The sequence below is a fragment of the Tachyglossus aculeatus genome, chromosome 5 (genome assembly GCF_015852505.1).
Source record: "Tachyglossus aculeatus isolate mTacAcu1 chromosome 5, mTacAcu1.pri, whole genome shotgun sequence".
NCBI classification, from domain to species: Eukaryota; Metazoa; Chordata; class Mammalia; order Monotremata; family Tachyglossidae; genus Tachyglossus; species Tachyglossus aculeatus.
In genome coordinates this window covers 14,068,322-14,095,769 of record NC_052070.1, presented here as the reverse complement: position 1 = coordinate 14,095,769, position 27,448 = coordinate 14,068,322, and the positions used below count along the sequence as shown (strand labels likewise).

The following is a 27,448-nucleotide window of genomic DNA, read 5'->3' as shown; positions in this document are numbered from 1 at the left end:
TTTAAGACACTCCAAGCCTATTCACCCATCTCCAGTAATCTCTGAGGCTAGCTGCAATGGTCCAAAATGAAGACAGCTGACATGTCTGGGCAGTTAGAGATATAATTGGCCTGGGGAAGAGAGAAACCTCTAATCAATCAAGCGATCATATTTATTGAGTGCTTACCATCAGCAGAGCACTGTAAGGAGGGGAGAGAGGTAAGCTAGAGAAGTTAGCTGATGATACTTCATTATGTTTTTGCTTTTGGATTATTATTAGTATGGAGGTATTATTAGCTAACTTCCGTAGCTTATCTATTATAAACCCTTGTCGCGTAGATTCACAATCTAACAATAGGCACAAAGCCACCAAAGCAGGGAAACAGTGAGAGAAATAGCTCAGCACAGGACCAGAAATTGTTTTTGAGTTCCTTGGAGGTGAGGACAAAAAGTTTCCTATTTTTTAAAAAAGGGTAAAAGCACAGTGCTTGGATAGAGCACTGGTTTGAGAGTCAGAAGAACCTGGGTTCTAATCGAGATTAGATTAGATCCACCACATGTCTGCTGTGTGACTTCGGGCAAGTCACTTCTCTGTGCCTCAGTTACCTCATCTGTTGAATGGGGATTAAGAGTGTAAACCCCATGTGCGACAGAGACTGAGTCCAACCTGATTAGCTCGTATCTACCCCAGTATTTAGAACAGTGACTGGCACATACTATGCACTTAACAAATACCTGTTGACCACTGGCCCATGTCCTACCTCTGGTCTGGTCTGGAATGCCCTCCCTTCTCACATCTTCCAAACTGCCTCTCTTCCCCTCTTCAAAGCCCTACTGGGAGCTCACCTCCTCCAGGAGGCTTTCCCAGACTGAGCCCCCCCATTTCCTCTGCTCCTCCTCCCCTCCCCATTGTCCCTACTCCCTCCCTCTGCTCTAGCCCCTTCCCCCCACTACAGCACTAAATAGAATTATAGATATATGCACATCATTAATAAAATAGAGTAATAAATATGTATATTTGTACATATTTACATTTGTACATAATTTGTATGTATTTATTACTCTTATTAATGATGTCTATATATCTATAATTCTATTTATCTATTGTGATGGTATTGACGCCTACTTGTTTTGTTTTATTGTCTGTCTCCCCCTTCTCAACTGTGAGCCCCTTCTTGGGTAGGGATTGTCTCTATCTGTTGCTGAATTGTACTTTCCATGTTCTTAGTACAGTGCTTTGCACACAGTAATCACTCAATAAATACTATTGAATGAATGAACGAAATACTATAAAACAAATAAATTAATAAATAAATATCATTGATGGTGGAAGTGCTGAACAGATATCACAAGTATAATTATCATAATAATAATTATTAATATTATTTTTAATTCATTCATTCAATCGTGTGAATTAATTCATTAATCATTAATTCATTAATCGTACAATTTTTAATTGTATGGAAACCTTAAAGGCTCCTTGTCTATTGTACCTTCAAGGAACATTGCCAACTTATTTGAATTAGTTGAGAAGAAATTCTACATTAGGGCTCATGTGATCAAGCATACTCATAGGAGTTCCTTGATGACAGTTTAATTTGGGGAACAGCTGCTCAAGGCTGAGGGATAGGAACCTGCGGGCTGGAATTGAGAGAGCCAAATGTGGCTGGACTTTTTGATCTCAGACAAAGAAGAGAGAATGTTCTGGGCATTGCCCCCTTACAAAAATTTACCCTTGTCCTTTCATTCCCACCTCCACAACCTTTCACTGCCCATCCCAATCCAGGGGTGGGATTCAGAATCATTCGTTCATTCAATCGTATTTATTGAGAGCTTACTATGTGCAGAGCCCTGTACTAAGCACTTGGGAAGTGCAAGTTGGCAACATATAGAGACGGTCCCTACCTAACAACGGACTCACAGTCTAGAAGGGGGAGACAGACAACAATGAAGGATGACGAATGTCTGATTTCATTAAAGTGAAGAATGCCCTGTGTAAAAAACATGGGTAGAATTCAGCGTCAGTTGAAACTAAAATATTTTAAGCAGAATAAGCTGAACTTCTGAGGAGAGTAAAGCAAAGACAGTTATTTAAAAACAATTTTTGCCACTCGTGTTGTGCAGATCCACATAAACAGGAAATGAATAATTCAGGGCTCTTTGCCTCGCATTGATTTTTCACAGTTCTGTCAATTCAGCGCTTCTCATTAGAACCCTTAGTCCTGCCTAATGAGTCAAGTGTTAGGGGATATTTCCATCTGTCCTGCTCAGTTTGTATTTATATTGCAAAATTATCTACGCTTAATGGCTTACCTAAACATTGTGATAATGTGTTTAGTTCAAAGATGATTCCTCGTACATCTTCAGAGACCAAAGGGATATTAAGAGAAAAAAAATATGAGTAAACTCTTTGGGGTAACAGCTAGTCACTGAATTCTGTTTTGGTAATTAATGGCTGCAGGGTGGCCTTATTTTACCTGTCCTCAACTATTGCCCAGAGGAGTAATCCATCTTGGTGTTGTTTAGAACCTATAATCAATGTTGCCAAAGAACAATACTACAAAGCAATACTCTTTTCCTGGAAGCTCCACGCACCTTCCAAAAAAGAAAAACTGTCTCCATTCACGCAGAAGTGAGCGGGTGTTAATTAGTCTTCTCATTTTGCAATTGGAAAAACAGAGGAGCAAAGTATGACTATGGTAGGAGAGTGCATAGCTGCATTAATTATTTTAGGAATCCTGAACGGCTTCCTCAGAGATCTCTAGAATTGTCTCCTTCCCTACTTAAGAGCAGTACAGTTCTTTAGTCTTCTTTATATAAAGAAGTCACAGTATTGACCTTCAAGCCAAGTAGATGTTGAATTTGTTATTAGGTAATAATGATGACTGTGATCCTTATTGTGAGCTAATCCTTGGGCTAAGCACTTGGATAAAAAATCAGCGTGATTTAGTGGATAGAGTATGGGGCTGGGAGTCAGAAGGTTTGTTAAGCACTTTCATTCATTCATTCAATTCAGTCATATTTATTGAGCACTTACTGTGTGCAGAGCACTGTACTAAGCGCTTGGGAAGTACAAGTTGGCAACATATAGAGACGGTCCCTACCCAACAATGGGCTCACAGTCTTGCAAGTTGGCAACATATAGAGATGGTCCCTACCCAACAACGGGCTCACAGTCTTGCTGTGTGTCAATATGTTGCCAACTTGTACTTCCCAAGCACTTAGTACAGTGCTCTGCACACAGTAAGCACTCAATAAATATGATAGAATGAATGAAAAGCACTGTTCTGAGCTCTGGGATAGATACAAGCTAATCAGGTTGGACACAGTCCCTGTTCCAAATGCAGTTCACAGTCTTAATCTCCATTTTACAGATGAGATAATTGAGGCACAGATAATTTGACTTGCCCAAGGTCACATAGCAGACAAGTGGCAGAGCCAGGATGACAACCCAGGTCCTTTTGACTCCTAGGCCTGTGCTCTATCTTCCAGGCTACGCTTCTTCCCTATTAAGTGCTGTGCCCCAAAATATAAGTTCTGTGCTTGGATGTTGAAACTAGATCTATAGTATCTTCATTAATAACTTCATTTTTTTTAAGGTGCAGAATAACCATTTCATTTTTCTGGAAAATTGTTTGTTTTTATATTAAGAATTGGGTTAGTGTGGTGCTCTACATTAGGGGCTTGGGAAATGCAGAGTTAAGAGGTGGCATGTTCTCTGCCCACAAGCAATTGACAGCTAACACGATCAGGTCTATGTTGGAGAAATTCTCTGGAAAGTTTGATTGAAAACCTTCAGGAGGAGAATGCACATGTCTTCAGAAATGTGAGAAAAAGTCATCCAAAGTTTTCAACTTGGGCAGCCCCTGGAGGAAAATTCTCTAGGAAGTTTGAGACCAGGGTGGGTCGATTTCAGGAGATTCACAAGATCAACGAAACCAGCCCTTCTTACCTGCTGTCTTTCTCCAGCACAAGGAAAGCTTATCACTTGGCTAAACATTCTCCGTAACTCTCTGTCACCTTGGGGGTATGTGAAGACTAATTCTGCTATGGGTGAGTATGAGTATAACCTAATATCCATTCTCTCCTTAATGCCTTGTAATCTGGTTTCTGCCCCTCCATTCCATGGAAATTGCCCTCTCTAAGGTCACCAATGACCGCCTCCTTGCCAAAGCTAAAGGCCTCTACTCCATCATAATCCACCTCCACCTCTCAATTACCTTTGACCACTGTAGACCATCCCCTTCTCTCGGGTATATTATCCAACCTTGGCTTCATTGACACTGTCCTCTCCTAGTTCTCCTCTTATTTCTCTGGTTCAGTCTCCAGTCTCCTTTGCAGCCTCCACTACTGCCTCCTATCCACTAATTGTTGGGATTGTTGGAGCCCCTCAAGGCTCAGTTCTGTGTCCCCTTCTATTCTCCATCTACACCCACTCCATTGGGGAATTCATCCACTCCCATGGCTTCAACTGCTACCTCTATATAGACGATTCCCAAACGTCTCTCTCCAGGCCTGACCTCTCTTCTCCTGTGGAATCTCCTTCTGCTGTCTTGGATTTCCTCCTGCCTTCAGGACATCTATGCTTGGTCATCCCATCGACACCTCAAATTTAGCGTGCCCAAAACAGAACTTCTCATCTTCCCACCCAAATCCTGTCCTCTTCCTGACTTTACCATCACTGTGGACAACACCACAATCCTCCTTGTCTCAGTAGCCCATAATCTTGGCATTGTCCTCGGCTCATCTCTCCATTTCAACCCACATATTCAATCTGTCCTGAAATCCTGTGGGTTCTACCTTCACAGCATTCCAAAAATCCACCCTTCCTCTCAGTCCAAATTGCTTCCATGCTGATCCAAGCACTTATCCTTTCCAGCCTTGACTACTGTATCAGCCTCCTCACTGATCTTGAGAAGCAGCGTGGTGGAGTGGATAGAGCACGGGCTTGGGAGTCCGTCACTTGTCTGCTATGTGACCTTGGGCAATTCACTTCACTTGTCTGTGCCTCAGTTACCTCATCTGTCAAATGGGGATTAAGACTGTGAGCCCCATGTGGGACAACCTGATTACCTCGTATCTACCCCAGTGCTTAGAACAGTGGTTGGCACATAAAAAGCACTTAACAAATACCACATTTGTTAAGATCTGGGCTGGCCTTTTGGACAGGAGTGGCCTGACCTTGTTATTACTAGTTATTACTACTAATAATAGTAATAATGAAAAGCACTTAAATACCACATTATTATTATTAATATTATTATTAATATTATTATTATTGCTATTATTATTATTATTATTATTATTATCTCCCTGCTTCCAGTCTCTCCCTTATGGAGTCCATACTTCATTATCCTGCCCAGATCATTTTACTAAAAAAACAAAATCTTCAGTCCACATCTCCCCTCCCCTCAAAAACCCCCAATAATAATAATAATAGAGAAGCAGCATGGCTTAGCAGAAAGAGTATGGGCTTGGGAGTCAGAGGCTGTGGGTTCTAATCCCAGCTCTGCCGCTTGTCAGCTGTATGACTTTGGGCAAGTCACTTAACTTCTCTGTTCCTCAGAGAAGGCACATCTGTATCTCATCTGTAAAATGGGGATTAAGACTATGAGCCCCACGTGGGACAACCTGATTACTTTTAGACTGTGAGCCCACTGTTGGGTAGGGACTGTCTCTATATGTTGCCAACTTGTACTTCCCAAGCGCTTAGTACAGTGCTCTGCACACAGTAAGCGCTCAATAAATACGATTGATTGACTGATTACTTTGTATCTACCCCAGTGCTTAGAACAGTGCTTGGCACATAGTAAGCACTTAATAGATACCATAATTATTATTACTGTTATTATTATTGTTATTTGTTAAGCGCTTGTTATGTGCCAAGCACTGATTTCCCATCCCTCTTAGTCTGACATTCTCAAACTAGGAATAGCAGCTCTGTAGCCCCCAAATGCAGAAGTTAATTTCACTTTGGAGAATATTTGCTCTCTGACTATGTAAATGGGACAGATCTGGTCTAGGTTATATTGAAAGACAACAGACTTTATTTCATGTGTGTGCACACAGATTGGGCCAATAGCTCATCTTTTCCATGCAGAAATCATAGGGTGCCTCTCCTACGCTGTATTTTTTTCAAGGACTCAGATGTCTCTGTGCTTCCGTCTTTGTCTCCCTGGAAGTCACAGCCTCTCCCTTCTGAACTCACTTCTACTCTCCCCGCTGCCTGAAATTGCCCGTGCTGTGCTCACCCAGTTCCTAGCCAAATCCCCAGCTCCTTGACTTCTCCACTTCAGGTTTCCTGGCTACCCTACAAGTGATTTGTAGTTGGGGGACAGGGACAAGAAAACAAGGGGAGAATGGTACAGGGGGTTGGTTAATAGAACCAGCCTTTAAGCAATAGTAACTTTTTAGAGGAAAAATGTGAACTTTATGTATGATTGATTGCTTCAATATGTTGATTTAGTTAAAATATTCTCTCCAAAAGGGCAAAGATGCTATTTTTCTGGACCAGATGGATTTGACTAGAACTTGAGAGTACTGTTCCTATTTTCCTAAGAACTGTGAAAATAGGTTTTTTTGTTTCTTTAATTTTCAGCTAAGCTTCTTAAGCATCCCATAAAAGAGTTTGGGACATTCTTTTATAAGCAGCATTAGGTCAGCCCTGTGATTCTTGTGAGTGGAGATACACCTCAACATTGAAGATGCTACCACTTTTTCGTGTTCTGCCCTAAATTGTCAGTCGGGGTTAGGAAGAAGGAAACTTATGTACAGTACCAGAATGGATGTAAACTTAGATTGGCAAAGGTTTGCAATCTTTCAGAGTAAATAGATTGAAACTTAAATTATTTATTCTCCCTCCATCCACCTATGCACTAGGTTAAAGAAGAAGGAAATATTCAGGTAATACTAATTGTAGTATTTGTTAACCCCTTTGTACCAAGCATTTTCTAAGTTTTGGAATAGATACAGTACAAACAGATTGGTTTATTAGCCCTGCCTCTAAATGAAAGTATAGTTTAAAATTGGTTCCTTCCCCTTTGCCTTCAAACATGCCCACGTCTCCCCCATCATTAAAAAAAACTCTCTTGAACTCGCCTCCCCTTCTAGTTATTGCCTTATCTCCCTCATACCCTTCCTTTACAAACTCCTAGAATGAGTCATCTAGACCCGCTGCCTGGAATTCCTCTACGCCAACTCTCTCCTTGACCCCCTCCAATCTGCCTTCCATCCCCTAAACTCCATCGAAACTGCCCTCTCAAAGGTCCCCAATGACCTCCTGCTTGCCAAATCAAACGGCTCATACTCTATCCTAATCCTCCTCGACCTCTCAGCTGCCTTCGCCACTGTGGATCACCCTCTTCTCCTCAACATGCTGTCCAACCTTGGCTTCACAGACTCTTTCCTCTCTTGGCTCTCCTCTTATCTCGCCGGCCATTCATTCTCAGTCTCCTTTGTGGGCTTCTCCTCCCCCTCCCATCCCCTTACTGTAGGCGTTCCTCAAGGATCAGTTCTTGGGTCCCTTTCTGTTCTCTATCTACATTCACTCCCTTGGTGAACTCATTCACTCCCACGGTGTCAACTATCATCTCTATGCTGATGATACCCAAATCTACATATCCTCCCCTGCTCTCTCCCCCTCCCTCCAGGCTCATATCTCCTCCTGCCTTCAGGACATCTGCATCTGGGTGTCTGCCTGCCATCTAAAACTCAATATGTCCAAGACTGAACTCTGTATCTTCCCTCCCAAACCCTGCCCTCTCCCTAACTTTCCCGTCACTGTGGATGGCACTACCATCCTTCTGGTCTTACAAGCCCACAAACGTGGCTTCATCCTCGACTCTGCTCTCTCGTTCACCCCCCACATCCAATCCGTCACCAAAACCTGCCAGTCTCACCTCCACAACATCACTAAGATCCAGCCTTTCCCCTCCATCCAAACCGCTGCCTTGCTGGTTCAATCTCTCATCCTATCCCAAATGGATTACTTCATCTGCCTCCTCTCTGATCTCCAATCCTCCTGTCTCTTCCCACTTCAGTCTATACTTCACTCTGCTGCCCAGATCATCTTTGTACAGAAACACTCTGGGCATGTTACTCCCCTCCTCAAAAATCTCCAGTGGCTGCCTGTCATCCTACGAATCCAGAAAAAACGCCTCACTCTCAGCTTCTTCCTTCTACCTCACCTCCCTTGTCACCTTCTACAGCCCAGCCTGCACCCTCCACTCCTCTGCCACTAACCTCCTCACTGTGCCTCGTTCTCATCCATCCCACCATCGACCCCCGGCTGACGTTCTTCTGCTGGCCTGGAATGCCCTTCCTCCACACAGCCGCCAAGCTAGCTCTCTTCCTCCCCTCAAAGTGCTACTGAGAGCTCACCTCCTCCAGGAGGCCTTCCCAGATTAAGCCCCCTTTTTCCTCTCCCCCTCCCCATTCCCCCACCCTACCTCTTTCCCCTCCCCACAGCACTTGTGTATATTCTCGATCTACACTCACTCCCTTGGTGACCTCATTCGCTCCCACGGCTTCAACTATCATCTCTACGCTGATGACACCCAAATCTACATCTCTGCACCTGCTCTCTCCCCGTCCCTCCAGGCTCGCATCACCTCCTGCCTTCAGGACATCTCCATCTGGATGTCTGCCCGCCACCTAAAACTCAACATGTCCAAGACTAAACTCCTTGTCTTCCCTCCCAAACCCTGCCCTCTCCCTGACTTTCCCATCGCTGTTGATGGCACTACCATCCTTCCCGTCTCACAAGCCCACAACCGTGGTGTCATCCTCGACTCCGCTCTCTCATTCACCCCTCACATCCAAGCCATCACCAAAACCTGCGGGTTTCAGCTCCTCAACATTGCCAAGATGCGCCCTTTCCTCTCCATCCAAACCGCTACCCTGCTCGTTCAAGCTCTCATCCTATCCCGTCGGGACTACTGCATCAGCCTTCTCTCTGATCTCCCATCCTTGTGTCTCTCCCCACTTCAATCCATACTTCATGCTGCTGCCCGGATTGTCTTTGTTTAGAAATGCTCTGGGCATGTTATTCCCCTCCTCAAAAATCTCCAGTGGCTACCAATCAATCTGCACATCAGGCAGAAACTCCTCACCCTGGGCTTCAAGGCTGTCCATCACCTCGCCCCCTCCTACCTCACCTCCCTTCTCTCCTTCTACAGCCCAGCCCACACCCTCCACTCCTCTGCCGCTAATCTCACCGTGCCTCATTCTTGCCTGTCCCGCCGTCGACCCCTGGCCCATGTCATCCCCCTGGCCTGGAATGCCCTCCCTCTGCCCATCCGCCAAGCTAGCTCTCTTCCTCCCTTCAAGGCCCTGCTGAGAGCTCACCTCCTCCAGGAGGCCTTCCCAGACTTAGCCCCCTCCTTCCTCTCCCCCTCGTCCCTTTCTCCATCCCCCGTCTTACCTCCTTCCCTTCCCCACAGCACCTGTATATATGTATATATGTTTGTACATATTTATTACTCTATTTATTTTACTTGTACATATCTATTCTATTTATTTCATTTTGTTAGTATGTTTGGTTTTGTTCTCTGTCTCTCCCTTCTAGACTGTGAGCCCACTGTTGGGTAGGGACTGTTTCTATATGTTGCCAACTTGTACTTCCCAAGCGCTTAGTACAGTGCTTTGCACACAGTAAGCGTTCAATAAATATGATTGATTGATTGATTTGTACAGTTTTATAGCTCTATTTATTTTACTTGTACATGTTTACTACTCTATTTTTGTTAATTATGTGCATATAGCAATAATTCCATTTATTCCGATGGTTTTGAAACCTGTCCACATGTTTTGTTTTGTTGTCTTTCTCCCCCTTCCAGACTGAGAGCCTGTTGTTAGGTAGGGACCATCTCTATATGTTGCCGACTTGTACTTCCCAAGCTCTTAGTACAGTGCTCTGCACACAGCAAGCGCTCAATAAATACAATTGAATGAATGAATGAAAGAAGGAGGGAATAATAATAACATTTTGTTCCCTTTTCTACTAATGAGGAAACTTAGCCACAGAGAAGTTAAATGACTTACCCAAATGGCAGAGTGACCGAGCTGGGATTAGAACCCTGGTCAAAATTTTGAGAACCAGGTCACCTGACTGCCAGCCCTGTAATCTTCCTACTAGGCCACACTGCTTCTTATAAGTGCAGTTGCCAGGGCAACATCAGTTTCTCCTCAACAGCAGGTACCAAGTCATTGTGCTTATCCTTTTAGACTGTGAGCCCACTGTTGGGTAGGGTCTGTCTCTATATGTTGCCAACTTGTACTTCCCAAGTGCTTAGTACAGTGCTCTGCACACAGTAAGCGCTCAATAAATACAATTGATGATGATGATCCTTTGATGACATTAGGATAAAAAAATGGGGCAAGGCATGCCCTTCAGTGGTTAGTAAATTGAACAAGCCATTAGTCAGGTTTGAATTTCAGGTTTGCCAAACCACCTTACCTGGAATTACAATTTCCTTTCCCCAACTTCCCCCTTTCCTCCTCTCCTGGCTTTGTCCAACAATTTTTCTTCTTTGACTCTCTACCTCCCTTTCTCTCCACTGCTCTGGTCTCCTATCCATAGAGAGCTTCTCAATCAATCAATCGTATTTATTGAGCGCTTACTATGTGCAGAGCACTGTACTAAGCGCTTGGGAAGTACAAATTGGACTTTTCTCAATACTTTTATACAAATGTCTAAAGTTGTCTCTGTTGCCCTTTCCCTTTACACCATATATATTTATATGGTAGTGTTAAGGCACTTATATAAATACCATACTTTATTTATAGTAATGTCTGTCCATACCTCCAGGCTGTAAGCTCGCTGTGGGTAGGGAATGTGCCTACCAGCTCTCTTACATTGTACTCTTCTGATCCCTAAGAAGTGCTCTGCACACAGTAAGTGTGCAATAAATACAACTGATTGATTGATTAATGATGTTATATATTTGCTACTCTTTCTGGAGGAGTGAGGCCTTGATATAGGCTGAATTTACTTCAGACCTTATGACAGTGCATCACAGAAAGTAAATGCTCTATAGATTTATGCTACATTGTTGACATGCAATCCACTTAATATGAAATCAATCTTTGCGTCCCAAGGAAGCTAAAGAGATTCCATTATGTCGTTTCTCAAAATGACGTTTTGGGAAGGATTCCCAATGACAAGATGGAGAAGACCTCTGAGTTGTTTAAGGCTGACTTGGCTAGGAGGAGTTCATTTGAAAAACCCATTAACACAGTTGTAGCACCTGGCAAATGTGATTGTGTGGTGACCTAATTTATACCCATACTTTCTGTTAAGAAAATTATTTATTGATTATGGTATTTGTTAAGTGCTTACTACATGCCAAGCACTGTACTAATCAGTTCAATGTGTGACAAAAGATATTGAATCTCCAGTTTATAGATGTTGGGTAGGGACTGTCCCTATATGTTGCCAACTTGTACTGCCCAAGCGCTTAGTACAGTGCTCTGCACACAGTAAGAGCTCAATAAATACAATTGAATTAATGAATGAATGAGTGAATAGATGAGGAAACTGGGCCACAGGGAAGTTAAATGACTTGCCAGGATCACGCAGTAGCCAAATGGAAGAGCCAAGAGTAGAACCCAGGTCCTTTTATACCCAGGCCTGTGTTCTTTAGGGTGGGCCATGCAAAATAGCAAAGATCTTTAAATTATGTTCATATCTTCGAATTATGTAATATAAGTTATTTATTTATTTCCCTGACTTTCTCCCCCTCGAGACTGTAACTCACTTTGGGTGGGGAATGTGTCTGCTAGTTCTGTTGGATTGTACTCTCCCAAGTTTTTAGTACAATGCTCTACACTAGTGAGAACTCAATAGATACCATTGATTGATTGATTGATATAATTACCAGATTGTAAACTCCCTGTGGGCAGAGATCAGGTCTACTGATTATATTGTATTCTCTGAAGCGCTTATTCTAGGACTCTACATAGCACATTTATTGATTCATGTCAATGGTTTCAGATTTTAAAGATACGGGCAACAAACTGCGGAACAATGTAATTCCTCCTTACCCATTCCCCTAAAAATAGAAGTGGGCTGTCCATATTTAGATTATATAACTAGGTAATTTTTGCAGTGACCTACCTAGGTTAATGCGATAGATTTTTTTTGTTTGTTTTGAATTTTATGGTATTTCTTAAGGGCTTATTGTGTGTCAGGTCCTTAGGTTGGACACAGTCCATGTCCCACATGGGGCTCACAAGGGAGCTTAATCCCCATTTTACAATGAGGTAACTGAGACACAGAGAACTGAAGCGACTTGCCCAAGGTCACTCAGTAGATAAATAGTGGAGCTGAGATTAAAACGTAGGTCCTCTAACTCCCAGGACTGGGCTCTAGGGATATCTAAGGATGTTGGCTTGAGGATACATTCCAAAGTTCGTTGCCTATAAGTAAACTTCACCTAATAAGTGTTATGAGTTATAATTAGTAGTAGTATTATTCATAATTACTGTTACATTCATTAAGCTCTTACTACATTTTAATCATTGTTTTAAATGCTGGGATAAATACAAGTTAATAATAATAATAATAATAATAATAATAATAATAATAATGGTATTTGTAAAGCGCTTACTATGTGCCAAGCACTGTTCTAAATACAAGCTAATCCAGCCTTAATCCCCATTTTACGGATGAAATAACGGAGGCACAGAGAAGTTAAACGACTTGCCCAAAGTCACACAGCTGACCAATGGCAGAGCTGAGATTCGAACCCATGACCTCTGACTCTCAAGTCCATGCTCCTTCCACTAAGCCAAGCTGCTTCTCACAAGCCACGTTCCTTCTCACAGGTTATCAGGTTGGACACAGTCCCTGTCCCATATGGGGCTCAGGTGGGAGGGAGTATAATTTAATCCCTATTTTATACAGGAGGAAACTGAGGTACAGAGAAGTTAAATGACTTGTCCTAGGTCACACAGCCGACACGTGGCAGAGCAGGGATTAGAACCCAGGTCCTCTGATTCCCAAGCCCGATCTCTTTCCACTAGGCCGTGCTGCTTCTATAAGGAAAAAATCTGTTGATAATGAGGGTTATTAAGCATTGATGTGGGTCGCCAAAGTTTTCTCCTTTTGATATTTTGGAACGAAGGAGATTTTCTGCTCTATCTGAAACAGAGGAAGGATGGATTCTATGACCACTCCTAAAGGCACAAAAAAATGGATTACAACAGCTACAATTGTTTGGCTTTTTCTTAGGTCTCATAGGTGTTCTCGAATTTGGTTTAAGGATGCAGGAACCACAGAGACTGAAGCAAAGTGATAGTACATGCCCTCATCTTAGTGGAGCCTGTAATTACTTTGTAGCTAGTTGAGAAACAGTAATGATTTCCCTCTCAGGGTCGCACCTGGAGAATTTCCAGTACTCTACCAGTCTCAACTTCGGGAGGGAGAGTCAAGCAGAGGCCTGCCCATTCTATTCCTAGCTTGGGCACTGGCTAGCGAGTGGAAGGTAATCTGCTACAAGTCAAAACTCACCTGTGCTGGGCAGCAGAGGCACAGGAGAGAGCTGAGGGTGGAAAATCATGTTTACTGCACAGAAGGAGGCAATGGTAAACCACTTTCATATTTTTACCAAGAAAACTCAAAGGATCCACTACCAGAACAATTGCAGGTGGAGGCGGGGCATTCTGGGAGAGATGTGTCCATGGCATCGTTATGGTTCAGACATGACTCGACAGCATAAGACAGCAACAAACAACAATGACTCTAAGTTTATAGCCTCATCTTTATTTCTGGGTTTCATATATTTCACGTATAATTGCAATCACTGAGTTGGAGATTATGTATTGAACGTGCACAGAACAAAAGATGCATGGTTGGAATAGAAAACAAAGTAGAATGTCCACATTTCTCAAATCCTGAAGGAAGCAGGCTTGTTTTTAATAGAATCAAAGGGAGGTTTGTTGCTGGCACTTTGTGTCACATTTAGCAATAGGCTGGGGTCATACCAACAGAGTTTTTGATCTTTGAGATTATACCTTTGATCATGGCTCCTGGATAAATTCAGTATGCTTTCTGGAAATGATTCCTCCCTTTTGTTTTCTAAGGCTTTATCTGGATTTGATACTGGGATTAGTTCCCAAACAGGTGACCCTTATGAAAACAAAAGAAGCCCTTGGGAACTAGAGGAAGGAGAAATTTTGTTAATGCCTTAGATACACAGTCTGGCCACAACACGTGTTTTTGCTTTGTATCTTGACTAGAACATGATTGAAGATTTAGGGAACATTCATTCATTCATTCAGTTGTATTTATTGAGCATTTACTGTGTGCTGAGCACTGTACTAAGTGCTTGCAAAGTACAGTTTGGTAACATATAGAGACAATCCCTACCCAGCAATGGGCTCCTTCTGATGCTGTTCATTTGCCTGGATTTTGCATCATGTGGTGTCAGAAATCCCTCTCAGGATCACAGCTGGAGAGTTTCCAGTACTCTACTGGTCTTGGCTTCGGGAGGAAGAGTCAAGCAGAGGCATTCCATTCCTATCGAGTGGAAGGCAGTCTGCTATAAGTCATAATTCACCTGTGTTGGGCAGCTGTGGCGTGGGAGAGAGCAGAGGGTGGATACTTGAGTTTACTATGAAGAAGAAGGCTATAGTAAGCCACTTCAGGATTTTCATCAAAAGGTCTCTAGGGATCCACTACTGGAAGGATTGCAGATGGAGGTAAGGTGTTCTGGAAGAGATGTGTCTCTTCCAGACTCGACAGCATAAGACAAGCCAGACAAGATGTCAGAAAAAGGGTGGATGCACTTGGGGTCAGAAAGAGCTTCAATCCTGGGTCTTCGGCTAAGGACAGCGGGGCTGAAGGGGTGGACTTGACTGCCTCCAACAAATGCACTGCTTCTACAATGGCAATCCCATATCTTCTGACCCTACCAACGTGCCTGTCTCATGGGATATTATGACTACGGTGTCGGTAGCCCACCAGAACCAAGGTGGCCACCATGCAAGCTCAACATCAGAGGAAGGTGGGGTGGCACTGAGGTTGACCAGACGTTCCTAATACCTGGTGCTACCCTCTCACACTTCCCTACATGTTTGACAGATATTTTATCAATCGGTCATATTTGTTGAGCGCTTATTGCATGCAGAGTACTGTACTAAGCACTGAGAGAGAGTACCATATATCAGAGTTGGTAGACAGGTTCCCTGTCCAGTGAGTTGACAGTCTACAGGGGGAGAAAAAAAGTCTCTGCCCTGTGGTGGGGAGAGCAGCTGATGGCAGTGTGAGACTGGGTGGGGTCCCTCAGAGCCTAGCTCTGGCCCTCAGGCATTATTCATTCATTCAGTCATTCATTCAATTGTATTTATTGAGCACTTACTATGTGCAGAGCATTGTACTAAGCGCTTGGGAAGTACAAATCGGCTCTACTCCTCCACCTCACAAAATATACATCACACACACACAAACAGGTGGCTTAGTGGATAGAGCATGGGCCTGGGCGTCAGAAGATCATGGGTTCTAATCCTGGCTCTGCCACTTGTCTGCTGTGTGACCTCGGGCAAGTCACTCAACTTCTCTGGGCCTCAGTTATCTTTAAAATGGGGATTAAGACTGTGAACCCCATGTGGTACAGGGACTGTGTCCAATCTGGGTAACTTGTATCTACCCCAGCACTTAGAACAGGGCTTAACACAAAATAATAATAATAATAGCATTTATTAACCACTTACTATTGGCAAAGCACTGTTCTAAGCGCTGGGGAGGTTACAAGGTGATCAGGTTGTCCCACGGGGGGCTCACAGTCTTAATCCCCATTTTACATATGAGGTAACTGAGGCACAGAGAAGTTAAGTGACTTGCCCAGGGTCACACAGCTGACAATTGGCGGAGCCAGGATTTGAACCCATGACCTCTGACTCCAAAGCCTGTGCTCTTTCCACTGAGCCACGCTGCTTGACAAGTACCATTATTATTCTTATAATTAATTAGTATTATTATTAGCAGAGCACATCCCCAGGAACGTAGCAGCACACAGGCAGCCTACAATCTGCCCAAGTACCGATGTGACAGACTCTTAAAATGGCAGAATTTAGAAGACTCAGCTGTGTTCAGGAGTCGGTTGAGGATGGGCACCCTGAGAAAGGAGGCTGGGGGTGCCCCCAGAGGAGGTATGTCTGTGAGATCCCCTCTGCTTCACCTGCCTCTCCAGATCCTGGTGATATGTTCCAGTGATGGGGTGAAGTCCTGGATGTATGGAGAATTGGGCACTATGATTGTCTTGACTTCTTTTCCAAGGGTTGGGTTTGGATTCTCCCTCCCTCCTGCATATTTGCTCACTCCCCTATCCCACCCCCATGGCCAGGGATAGAGAGGATTTCTCTGCCACAGTAAGGGCACATCTGGGCAAGAGAGGGAGACTTGGTAGCGATGGCCATTGGGAAAATCCAATATACACTAGAGGCTACCATTTCCTAAGCCTTTTCCTTACTCCTCCTGTAGACTGTAAACTTGTTGTGGTCACATTCCCTGCCATTTACCATTTACCATTATATTGTACTCTTCTAGGGCTTAGCACAGTGCTCTGCACACAATAAGCACCCAAAAATATGATTGAATGATTGAATGCTGAATGCTGAATGATTAGTACAGTGCTCTGCACATAGTAAGCGCTCAATAAATACGATTGATTGATTGATTGAATGCTCCTCAATGTAATTCTCCCCTCACAGTTCTCCCAATCTGACAGTGTAGACCAAGGCTCAGTCAAAGCAGAGAAGTGGAGAGGAGATTTTCTTATTGCTAATGTCCAGTTTTTTACTAACTGAACTATGGGATATTTTCACCTGTCGTTCGGGGACTGGTTCGTTCAATAATCAGCGAGGTGAGAGAGAGAGAGAGGCCAGGGATGGAAAGCTTGAGTTTTATATAAAATTTATTCCGTGAGGTGAATAGAATTATGTAGTTGTTTAGGCGCAATGGATTGAGCTTCCCTTTTGGGAGGAATGTAATCAATTAGCAATAATCGAGCTTCCCTAACAGGAGGAACACAATCATACATTAATCGTGTATGGGTGAGGTGGCTAGCTCTCACCCATGTGCACTTCCCACTCGGGAAGAATCCACTTACTTTCCCACATGGGAGGAATTCATTCCATTACCCGCGCACGTGGTGGGCGGCTAGCTCTCACCATGTGCTCTCCCTACGTGGGAGGAATCCATTCATGATTCCCATCAGCAGTGGGGCACCTGGGTCCCACCCACGAGACACTCGTCCGTCCCGCGGCCCTTGCTTCAGTGTGTTGGTTCTGGTTGCAGAGCGGGCATCTGGGCTTCTGGGCAGAGAAAGACATGTGGGCCGCTGCCGCTGCTGCTGCAGCTCCTCCGGCTGCTGAGTGTCTCCGTGTTCTGGTCCCAAAAGGTCAGAGGCGACAGGTATTTATCACCTGTGCTCTTAGGCCATTCCAGCTTCTGGCCTCAGTTTATCTAATCTCTGCCCTCCCCCCTCCTCCATACCTAATTTGATTGGCACGGGGGCGAGGGACACCTTCTATATTCCCGGCTTGGGCTGTCAATCTAGCAGTTTTGGTTGTGGAGGCGGTATCCCACCCTCACTACCAAGTTCCCCCCGCTGGCTCAGGTTGTCACGAGATAGATTTTAACCTTGAGATGGCCGGTACCTCAGGGTCACCTTGGGACAGATGGGCTTCAAGGCTGTCCATCACCTAGCCCCATCCTACCTCACCTCCCTTCTCTCCTTCTCCAGCACAGCCCACACCCTCTGCTCCTCTGCCGCTCACCTCCTCACCGTACCTCGTTCTCGCCTGTCCCGCCATCGACCCCCGGCCCACGTCATCCCCCGGGCCTGGAATGCCCTCCCTCTGCCCATCCGCCAAGCTAGCTCTCTTCCTCCCTTCAAGGCCCTACTGAGAGCTCACCTCCTCCAGGAGGCCTTCCCAGACTGAGCCCCTTCCTTCCTCTCCCCCTCGTCCCCCTCTCCATCCCCCTCATCTTACCTCCTTCCCTTCCCCACAGCACCTGTATATATGTATATATGTTTGCACATATTTATTACTCTATTTATTTATTTATTTATTTTACTTGTACATATCTATTCTATTTATTTTATTTTGTTAGTATGTTTGGTTTTGTTCTCTGTCTCCCCCTTTTAGACTGTGAGCCCACTGTTGGGTAGGGACTGTCTCTATATGTTGCCAACTTGTACTTCCCAAGTGCTTAGTATAGTGCTCTGCACACAGTAAGCGCTCAATAAATACGATTGATGATGATGATTTAGAAATAATACAAACGTTAAGGGGTGATTCAAATGAGACTTGTCTGACAGGAGGAAGGCTTTCTAATGCCTGGCTTGTCCCTGGAAGTGAGGTTTCCAGCGCTTAGAACAGTGTTTTGCACATAGTAAGCACTTGATAAATAAATGCCATTATAAGTTTTCCCCTGCTTCCATTTTGCAGAGTGGAGCAGGAATCTGACTAATGGGAATTTTTTGGTATGATGGTTGGGGGAGCCCAAAAAACTGATCCACCCTGGGCCTATGAGGGAAATTAATCTGGATAGAGGGGACTGGTTAATTTTTCTACCATCTGCAATAATTTTCTTATACCTATGGGATCAGCCAATTCCTGCAGTTAGTTCAGAAGAGGAAGTCACAACTTATAATAAGAGGATAGGCAAAATAGCTTTCTCCATAAACCTGATTCTTCCCTGTATGTAAACTTATAAATTTGATAAGACCATTATAATATCCTACAATAATGAAATCATACTTGTATTCCCTGGTTGTAGTTCAGGAAAACAATTTCATACCTCAAATGAATTCTTAAAAGTCTAAGAGCATGGAACTACTCTGATGAGATTTGTGAAATGATTTGGGAACTTGAGGAAGGAAAGAAAAATATAGAAGAAAGATAGATTGATATTTTCAAAATGTAGCTATTATTACTAAGACCTCCCTTATTTCTCTGTACATTAAAACCTTGAAATATCACAGTAATTTCTTGGTTCCTCGAATTTATTAGAAGCTACCTCATTCATAGCAGAGAAGAGGAGAGGAAATTTTCTTATTGCTAATGTCAGGTTTTTTATTAACTGAATTATGGGATATTTCTTAGTATATTTAGAAATAATACAATCATGAATAATTAAACTGAGATGCCCTAAAAAAATAATTGGACATATTCATTTTGGGAATTCAAATCCTTTCTTTTTTTCATATATATTATTGGTCTATAATTCACAAACTTTGATTCCCAGCCCAACTTGTTGGAATTACCACTAATTGGTGAAGCAATATTAAAATATCATTACTTTGATGTTTCAAAGGTAGTATAGAATTATGCTCTTTCACAAAGGTCAAGTAAAGCAGAACAGCTTGTAAAGGTACATATATAGACTACCCAAGTTATTATAAAAGTTTTCAGGTTTTTGAAAACCTTCTGAAATTATGCCTTCATTTTATAAATATTAAGGTATTGGACTTAGGGATTTAATTATCCTTTGCTAGAAAATAGTTAAAATGTTGCCAATACTATTTCTTATACCATTCACTTTCATATTTGTGAATTTATGTCTTGTTTATGGAAATTCATTTGGTTTACATTTTTGCCTACATATGATCAGAGCAAGGGTGATTGTTAAGTAAAAGTTTTTAGGCCAGTTAATCCATAAAAAGAAAAAAGAAATCCTATATCTCATGAATAAAATACCCTTGGGAAATTGTGAGTGCCATTAATCTTATCTGAATTTTTCATTCTTGAGGGGGCAAATAATTAAAATGTCTGTTAATACATTACTTACTGAAAGACAAAATTAATTTTAAGGAAGCATTTCTGTAAGGTTCTTTGTAAAATGGTGAAATTTATCAGATCTCAATGGTGAGAGTTTAGTTCTCTGTGGTGAGAGAAATCATGAAAGTCAAGTGTTTTTTTTTTCTTTTTTTCCAACAGTACTGCATGAAATAGACCTGAAAACCTTATAGATCAAGATCGAGAAAAACTTGTTTTTCATAAACTGGGCAAACGTTCGTGCCTCCCTTTTCCTTCGGGAGCTCTTCTCTTGTATTATCCTTCCTCCTGTGCTAACCCAGTCCACTTACTCTTCAATATTATGGCTTTAGTTTGAACATTTGTATCTTTTTCTGTAGCTTCGCTTGGCAGTTCCCATAATTCCGATACCATCTTGAAATTACTGAACTTCCTTTTGTGGAATTTGAAAAGCTGTCCATGTTATTCATTCAATCGTATTCATTGAGCGCTTACTGTGTGTGGAGCACTGTACTAAGCACTTGGGAAGTACAAGTCGGCGACATACAGAGACAGTCCCTACCCAATAATGGGCTCACAGTCTGGATTGTGAGAAGCAAAGGCCCAGGAGCTCGAATGGAGTGGTGATTTGCGTGGACTTTCTCTTAAGAATAGTTAAACGTACACTTCCTTCAATGTGAGGGAGGCTCAGACTACCTGGGAAATGTAAACTTCAAAAAAAAAGAGAATCCTCCAACTCCCTTCTGCTTGTTTCTGATTCTCTGCCTTTCCTTAAATAAATATAATGATGGTGTATTTAGAAAATGCTTCCTTTGTGCCAAGCACTGTAATAAGCACTGGGGTAGCCCCTGATGCCCCAGGGCTCATAATCCAAGAGGGAGCGAGAACGGGTATTTTTTTGTCCCTATTTTACAGAGGAGGAAACTGAGCCCGAGATTTGTTAAGTGATTTGCCTGAGATTGCACAGAGTGAAATTGGAGGAGCTGGGACTAGAGTGCTTATCTTTTGAGTCCCAGGCCCATGCACCTTCTCCTAATAATAATAATCATGATATTTGTTAAACACTTGCTAAGTGCCGTACGCTGTACTAAGCTCTGGGTTGGTTACAAGCAAATCAAGTTGGACATAGTTTCTGTCATCTATTCATTCATTCAATCATATTTATTGAGCGCTTACTGTGTGCAGAGCACTTTACTAAGAGCTTGGAAAGAACAATTCAGCAACCAAGAGAAACAATCCCTGCCCACAACAGGCTCACAGTCTAGAAGGGGAGAGGCAGGCATCAAAAACAAGTAAACAGGCATCAATAGCATCAATATAAATGAATAGAATTAGAGATATATATACACATCAGAACAAGTAAAACAGGTATTAATATAAATCAATAGAATTATAGATGTATACATATATACACAAGTGTTGTGGGGCAGGGATGGGGGTTAGAGCAAAGGGAGCAAGTCAGGGTGATGAGGGGGAGGGGGAGCTGAGGAAAAGGGTGGTTTAGTCTGGGAAGGCCTCCTGGAGGAGGTGAGCCTTCAATAGGGCTATGAAGGGGGTGAAGTGTGATTGTTTGTCCCACATGGGGCTCACAGTATCAATTCCCATTTTACAAATGAGGTAACTGAGTCATAGAGAAGCAAAGTGACTTGTCTAAGGTCACACAGCTGATGAGTGGTGGAGCTGGGATTAGAACCCATGACCTTCTGACTCCCAGGCCTGGGCTTTATCCATTCATTCATTCATTCATTCATTCATTCAATCATATTTATTGAGTGCTTACTGTGTGCAGAGCACTGTTCTAAGCGCTTGGGAAGTCCAAGTTGGCAACATATAGAGACGGTCCCTACTCAACAGCAGGCTCACAGTCTAGAAGGGGGAGACAGACAACAAAACAAAACATATTAAACAAAATAAAATAAATAGAATAGCAAATATGTACAAGTAAAATAAATAGAGTAATAAATATGTACAAACATATATACAGGTGCTGTGGGGAAGGGAAGGAGGTAAGGTGGGGGGGGATGGGGAGGGGGAGGAGAGGGAGAGTGTTTCTCCTCACTAGGCCATGGTGCCTGCAGTGTCCATCTTTTCCTCCACCTCCATGTCCCTCCTTCCCTCCATTTCATTCATTCATTCATTCATTCATTCATTCATTCATTCATTCATTCAATTGTATTTATTGAGTGCTTACTGGGTGCAAAGCACTGTACTAAGTGCTTGGAATGTACAATTTGGCAACAGAGACAATCCTTACCCAACAATGGGCTCACAGCCTAGAAGGGGGGAGAGAGACAATAAAACAAAACAAAACAAGTAAACAGGCATCAATATAAATAAATGGAATTATAGCTATATACACAATTTTGTTGACACACATGCAGAACAGAAACTGAACCTCTTAAGCATTTTGATCCCCAGACCCATGGCACCTATGTGTGTCAACAAAATTGGGTGGCAAAAACCAGACAATCTGAGGGGTAGAGAAGGAAAGAAGCTCACAGACTGAGCCCCCCTTTTCCTCTACTCCTCCTCCTCTCCCCATTTTAGACTGTGAGCCCACTATTGGGTAGGGACTGTCTCTATATGTTGCCAACTTGTACTTCCCAAGTGCTTAGTACAGTGCTCTGCACACAGTAAGCGCTCAATAAATACGATTGATGATGATGATGATGATAGCCTTCAATTCTGTCCCTTTCCCTATCTTCAATTTATTTTAACATCTGTCTCTGCAGTAGGTTACAAGCTCTTTAAGGGAAGGGATCATATCTAACAACTCCATCTTATTGTTCTTGTCCAAGCACTTCATATCTTCCTATGCAATACTACAGTATTATATAGTAAAATCGTTCAATCAGTAGTATTTATTGCGCACTTGCTTTGTGCAGAGCACTGTTCTAGGAGTTTGGGAGAGTACAAGAAGCAGCGTGGCTTAGTGGAGAGAGCATGGGCTTGGGTGTCAGAGGTCGTGGACATTAATAGTAATGTCTGCCTCCATCTCTAGACTGTAAGCTCCTTGTGGGCAGGGAGTGTGTCTACCAACTCCGTTCCATTGTATTCTCCCAGCGGAACAGCACATAATAAGTGCTCAATTAATATGATTGATTGATTGCTAGTGTGGGTTCAATTGCATCTTGGTTTAGAATATTAGCACCCAGAATACAAAGACTTTCTAAACCAGAAGGCGAGGACTATCTATATTTGAGTTCCTTTGCTTTATATACCAAGTGATTTGGCCACTTAATAACTATAATTTGACTATCGAAGTAGAGTTCTTTGGAAGTATTTTGTTCCACAGAATACTAGGTCTTTTAAAAGCCTGTATGGAGTAGATCACAGTCATTGGAATAATAATAGTAATAATGATAATAATGGTATTTGTTAAGCTCCTATTATGGGACAAGCACTGTTCTAAGGGCTGGGTTCGATAATAGTGATAATAATTATGGTATTTGTTAAGTGCTTACTACATGCCAGGCACTATACAAAGCGCTGGGGTGGATACAAGCAAATTGGGTTGGACATGGTCTGTCCCACACGGAGCTCACAGTCTTAATCCCCATTTTACAGATGTGGTAACTGAAGATCAGAGAAGTAAAGTAATTTTCCCAAGGTCACACAGCAGACAAGTGGCAGGGTCAGGATTAGAACCCAGGTCCTTCTGATTCCCAGACCCGTGCTCTCTCCACTAGGCCATGCTGCTTCTCGTGGAATATGGATATCCTGAAAGCATTTTCAGCTTTCGGAGACATGGTTTTGCTTAGTTCTTTGTTCTCTTGTAAAACCCACTTATAGCTGGATGTACCTCAGGAATTCTTACCTTGCCATGAGAGGGTAAGAGAGGAAGGTTGTCTGGTGATTAGAGCGAGAGATTGGCTATCAAGCGTCAGTAATGCCGGCTTCTATTTCTGTCTCTGCTCTGCTTTGCTCGCTCTGACACAGACCACCATAGCTTTCATTATTACTTATTTTATTTTATTGTTTTTTAAGTGCTTTTTACCATGGCAACGAGGCAGTATTCCAGGCTTTGGGGCGGCAGGATGAAAGTAAAGAAACTGAGAGCCACGGAGGAAGATAAAGAGAGAGGAGTGGAGAGAGCATGAGCAGGAGGGGAAAGAGATGAGGGGAGAATTATGGGTTGAGTCAAGGGAATGTATTGAATGTGTATAATTTCATAAGTGGAAATTTGAGGGGAGTCATGGAATTGGTCATGCAACAGGGTTTCATAATGAAGTATTTGTGTATGTGAAGGAAATAAATTCTACACAGATGTATTTCTCCTATATAGGGAATAATGATAATAATTATGATAATAACACCTACTGTGTGCTGAAGACCATACTGAGCACTTGAGAGCATAACATTCATGATCCCTGTTGTCAAGGACTTTAAGAATCAATCAATAGTATTTATTAAGCACTTACTGTATGCAGACCACCATGCTAAACACTTGGGAAAATACAATATAAAATTAATAAAAATAAATACACTGCAGCTAGATAACATAACTGCCTTATAATCTAGGAAAACACTGAGGGTAAAATAATTGAAAGACAGGAGGAAGAAGGAAAAGGAGAAAGTACGATGAGTGGGAGCCGAGGAGATGGGATGTGAAAGAAGTCATGGTGGGAGTCAGAGGTTGAGGGTTCTATTCCCGGCTCTGCCAGCTGTCTGCTTTGTGACCATGGGCAAGCCACTTAACTTCTCTGTGCCTCAGTTATCTCATCTGTAAAATGGAGATCAGTACTGTGAACCGCATGCGGGATAACCTGATTACTTTGTATCTACCTCAGTACTTAGAACAGTGCTTGGCACATAGTAAGCACTTAACAAATTATGGTTAATTGGAACGTACAATTCAGCAACAGAGACAATCCTTACCCAACAATGGGTTCACATCCTAGAAGGGAGGAGACAGACAATAAAACAAAAAATATTATGGTATTTGTTAAGTGCTTACTATGTGCCAAGCACATGGTACATTATTATTATTAGGCCATGAGAAGCAGGGTGGCCTAATGGGCCTGGGGGCCAGAGAACCTGGGTTCTAATCCTGGCTCCACCGTTTGTCTGCTGTGTGACCTGGGGCAAGTCACTTCATTTCTCTGTGCAAAATAGGGGTTCAATATCTGTTTTCCCTCCTACTTAAATTGTGACCCCTATCCTGGAGCTCCTTTCCCACCCAAATTGGCCACCTTTGGCCCAGATTTTCCCACCTTTAAAGTCGTCCTAAAATCCCATATCCTTCGGAAGCTTTTCCTTAATAACCACAATACCCTCTTTAATGGTATTTAGTGGTGTCTTGCACAGTGCTTGGCACATAGTAAATGCTTAACATACACCACTATTATTATTATTACCTTGTGGGTACACAAGTGCTCAGGAGGCACAAAAGTGGTCGGTTCAACATGGAGGATTAGAAATTAATGCGGGACAGTCCCCATGGAGAAGCAACATGGCTCAGTGGATAAACCAAGGGCCTGAGAGTCATAAGATCCTGGGTTCTAATTCTGCCTCCACCACATGTCTGCTTGCTGACCTAGGACAAGTTACTTTACTTCACTGGGCCTCAGTTACCTCATCTGCAAAATGGGGATTAAGAGTGTGAGCCCCATGTGAGTCAGGAACTGTGTCCAACCTGATAAACCTCTATCAATCCCAGCACTTAAAACAGTGCTTGGCACATAGTAAGCATTTAACAAGTACCGTTTAAAAAGAGAGTTGTATTCGAGCTCAACGAGAATGCTAATTTGTCACCATATATTAAAAATAAATAAATAGATATATAGAGCAAGTTCATGCAAGACTATTCTGGGTTCTTTCCACATACTGCTCATCTCCGCTATGGGTTGGGGGAGAATTGAATTCTTTATAAATAGTAGGGAAAAAGTGATTTTCCTTGCATGTCGTATAAATAAATTGAAAAAAAAACAACCCACATCTCAATTTCAGCTGGAAAGGTTGAGTTGGATTAATGGAAAGTAGGAAAAATACATTAATACACTGCATATTATGATGTGCATGTTGAGAATCTGTTATCAGTTGGTAAATGGGTTTGTACTGCGGGTTGAATTAGAAAGTTTAAGCTTGGAAGATAATGACTTCTCAATTAGGTTAATATCTGAACATTATTCCCTAGGAGATGTTTGAATGTTTTGTATATGGGTTTTGGGCCATCTGAATGGCAATGCAGAGATTTCTAGGGCTTTTCACAATTTTTTGTAATATTAAGGGAATCCAATTAACCACAAATTTCCTTGATAGATTCAGTTACCATGAAGCCTAGGAATTTGGCCTCTATTAGAATCAAAAACTGATGGAATAAAGCCCAGGGAGTCAGGAGACGCCATATCTCTGGCCAATACCTGCCCCCTAATATCACGGTTCTGTATCACGGCCTAGGGGAAACAGTAATAATAATAATCAATCATGATGGTATTTGTTAAGCCCTTACTATTTGCAAAGCATTGTTCTAAGTGCTGGGGAGGCTACAAGGTGATCAGGTTGTCCCACAGGGGGCTCACAGTTTTAATCCCCATTTTACAGATGAGGTCACTGAGGCACAGAGAAGTTAAGTGACTTGCCCAGAGTCACACAGCTGACAGTTGTCAGAGCCAGGATTTGAACCCATGACCTCTGACTCCAAAGCCAGGGCTCTTTCCACTGAGCCATGCTGAAGGACCTGGGAGTGAGTAGATCTGGGTTCTAATCCCGGCTCCACCACTTGCCTGCTGTGGGACCTTGGGCATGTCATTTAACTTCTATGTGTGTCAGTTTCAATAACTGTTAATAATAATAATAATAATAATGATAATAATTGTGGGATTTGTTAAGCGCTTACTATGTGCCAGGCACCGTACTAAACACTGGAGTGGATACAAGCAAATCAGGTTGGTCATAGTCCCTGGCCCACATGAGGTTCACATTCTTAATTCCCATTTTACAGATAAAGGAACTGAGGCACAGAGAAGTAAAGTGACTTGCCCAGGTTCACACAGCTGATAAGTGGCAGAGCCAGGATTAGAATCCGGATCCTTCTCACTCCCAGGCCCATTCTATCCTAGTGGATAATACTAAGCTATGCTCGCCTTTAAACTGTGAGGTTCATATGGGACAGGGACAGTGTCCAACCTGATTAACTTGAATCTACTCTAGTGCCTAGTGCAGTGTTTGCCAATTATTGTTATTATTACACTTTATGCTTCCTAATCCCCCTGCCCCCACTGCCTCACTGTGGGCAGGGAATATGTCTTTTTATTGTTGTATTGTACTCTCCCAAGTGCTTAATACACTTCTCTGCTCACAGTAACTGCTCAATAAATATGATTGACTCACTGACTAACTGAATGAATCCCACGCTTGACATTCCTGCCTCTGACCCTTGCTCACGCTGTTTTCCCATCCCGATTTCCTTCCCCACCCAAGTTTGCCAGACCACAGCTTTTCCCACCGTTAGAGTCCTCCTAAAATCCCACATTCTTTGGGAGCCTTCCCTTACTAATCCACAGCACCCTCTTTATTTAATGGTATTTTAAGCACTTACTATGTTCCAGGCACTGTACTAAGTGCTGGGATAGATTCAAAATATCCAAATTGTCCAAATTGGGTTGGACATAGTCCCTGTCCCCTGTGGGGCTCACAGTCTCAATCCCCATTTTACATATGAGGGAACTGAGGCACAGAGAAGTGAAGTGACTCACCCAATGTCACA

The 27,448-nt window shown here is 42.7% G+C and overlaps 1 protein-coding gene and 1 non-coding gene across 3 annotated transcripts in view; both read left to right on the top strand.

Annotated features, from left to right (window-relative positions):
• DLGAP1 (DLG associated protein 1) overlaps nucleotides 1–27,448 on the top strand; it is a 1,082,148-nt gene that overhangs the window by 71,816 nt on the left and 982,884 nt on the right. The gene's annotated exons all lie outside the window — the stretch shown is intronic.
• LOC119929146 lies at nucleotides 13,342–13,479 on the top strand. Its single transcript, XR_005451285.1, has one exon. It is a non-coding gene; the product is annotated as a small nucleolar RNA SNORA7 (small nucleolar RNA).